Source organism: Scomber scombrus, chromosome 2 (genome assembly GCF_963691925.1).
Source record: "Scomber scombrus chromosome 2, fScoSco1.1, whole genome shotgun sequence".
NCBI lineage: Eukaryota > Metazoa > Chordata > Actinopteri > Scombriformes > Scombridae > Scomber > Scomber scombrus.
This window is the reverse complement of record NC_084971.1, coordinates 26,177,328-26,180,149: the sequence shown is the minus strand read 5'-3', so window position 1 is coordinate 26,180,149 and position 2,822 is coordinate 26,177,328.

Here is a 2,822-nt window from a genome sequence, read left to right as displayed (position 1 = left end):
CTTCAAGTCATTATGACCAATCAGGAGGTTTTCAAAATCCTGCAAGAAGCATTCTGGTAAAGAGTTCAGCTTCATAAACACACAAATCATCATATTTAGGGCAGTTTATCAAGTATTTAGGTTTGTCATTTTTACTTTTTTTATTTCATGTTTTTAAAATAAGAAAAACAAACACAGCCTATTCTTACATGCAGTTGACCTATCTATGAAATTTCAGACAGATAAAGTTTATTAAGTTTATTAACCTCAAACAGTAAACAGTATTTATGGCACAGCAGTGGCTGTAGTAATTATGATGATTGCTGAGGCAGAGGAGTAGCCAACCAGCAGGCAGAAAGCCTATTAGCATCGGCTGTGAGTGAGCGGTGTGGTAATACTCGTCTAAATTGACTACACACAGTCGCAGCTCCATGCATGTGAGAAGGAAGGACAATGCTTTATTGTCATCAGCATGCAAATTTGCAGCAGCCATGGCTAAAGTTTATTCATGATCACCTCATTAAGATTCATACGAGACTCGTCGTCCTTGTAGATAAACAGATAAATACTGAAATAAACACACCCAAAGAAGTGTCCTTTAAGTGAAAACTGGACATTCATATTAATAAAAAAATACCTTTAATTTTTCATTGAGTCTTTAAATAATATGATAGAAGTATTTCATTTGACTTTGGAAAATGTTTGTAGAGGCCAATTTTCAATAAACTAAATCAAAAGTCAATTAATGAAAGGACCACTGATGCAGCATGAGGATGTGATGTACACAGGCAAATATGAACCCTTTGTCTTTAAGATTATTTGTCAGCCTCAAGCAAAGAGACAAAAGAATGAAGAAATCATGGCTCCTGCTGCCTCTCTTGCTCTGGTAAAAAAAACAACAACAACCCACAGATCCTCCCAGCTGCATGCTGATCCTAAACCTGCATACAAACATACCTACTGTATATAACCTGGTGCCCATAGTATTACTCAACTCTCACAAAATACCATAAAATAATCCAAAACACCAGTAAACTAAAACTGAATATGCTAAACAAGCAAATAATTAAACTAAACTAATAATTAGCAATAAAATACAAAATCAAAATCTCCAAACAAATACTAATTATTATTAATAAAATAAAAAATAAATTGCTTCTACAGCATTGGTGTGCAGTTAAAGGAAACTTGTGTTATTATGTTCTCATTAAGATGCAACAGTAACGCCTTAATGTATACCGAAATTGTTGCTTAAATATATAATAACAACCTCAACCTTGTCTGAATACATATTGCTTTATTTAACTGAATTCTTATCTGCATGATTAATATAACTCAGGAGAAAAAGTGTAACCACATAGCGAAAAGTAGAGCAAACGTTTTTGTGACGTGGACGGGGGTCTGCAGCTATGAAGAGGACAGGGAACATTTAGTTAATTTTTTTTTTTAATAGGCTATGATAAAGTATCCCTGACATATAGGCTCTGTGAAACTTAGCATATGAATGTCTGTGCTGTTCAGAATGATGAATGTGCCGCCGTCCTCTGCAGACTCTGTGTATGAGCCATGAAAGCTCTCGCAGGTATTTAGGTATGCTCCAGTCATTTCAGATATTGCTGGAGAACGAGTCCATTTAGATTGTGGAGATCAATAATCAGTCACTACTCTCTGCCGTCATGTTGAGTTACCGGTGGAGAACATGTTGTTGTTCAGTGCGGTGGCTGAGAGTTGAGAGTTGAGACAATGATTTCTACAACCCTGCACAAATTAAGATCAATACAAGATGTAACTAGAAAATAGATTTAGTCTTGTTTACATGTACATCCATGCACTAACTTTTCAGTGAAAAGGACATGATTATGAAGAATATACTTTTAATTCTTATTACAGCTCATGATCTGCTGTGTTAATCTGCTGAAGTTCTCCTTAATAATGAATTGTTCAATCATGATAAATGACTAATTCAGCCCTCTACAATTCTATAGACTCCATACTGTCTAAAGTTATAAATATATCATAAAATAGGTGTGAACATCTGCAGAATCCTGTTTGTAGCTGCACATAATAATTAGAGGATCCTCTTTTAAACTGCAATAGTAAATATTATTTTTTATTAACAATGGATCAAGTCACTACTTGCATGTGAAGGAAGTCTCACGAGTGATGAATTCACAGATAGTTATCATCCAACTACTCCTGTTGTATTCAGCTCTGTGGACCACTGTAACATATTTTGGCCAATTATTTAGGTTTTATGGGCAAAACAAGTGTTTTAGTTCATTCTCACTGCAGGCAGCTGTTTTTATTGTAAAAGATCTAAAGGCCCACTGAAACAGACAAGTCACCAATTAGCTGGTGAACACAGTGGAGAATTTAGCAGCTAAAGACTTGTCTGCATTGGTTATTTGTAATAATGGCTTCCGTGTCAGGATTTTTTGGGATGGCAACAGTGGCATTTGTAGCTGACTGTTAAACAGATGAGCTCATGCATATAACTGACCATTACAGCATTGTTGTTGCAAAGAGAAGATGTAAAGGTGAGATTAGAAAAGCGGTTTTGTTGTCTTTGAACATGTGTTATAGAGGAGTGAGTTTTGGAAAAATGGGGAGACACAACTGGAGTTGGAGAAACTTTGGCAGACGGTTACTCGAGGTGCGGAGCCAGATTGAGTTGGAAGAAATTCAGCAAAACAATGAAAGATTGAAATTGAAGTTAAAGCCGTTACTAAGTTACAATTAATCAGAGAGTTCAAGCTTCCTCCACGGTGGTCGAGTATGGAGGATTCTGCTTTTGTTGTTTCTGCACTGGGTGGTGTTGATGTTGTTACATTTGGTTTCCATGT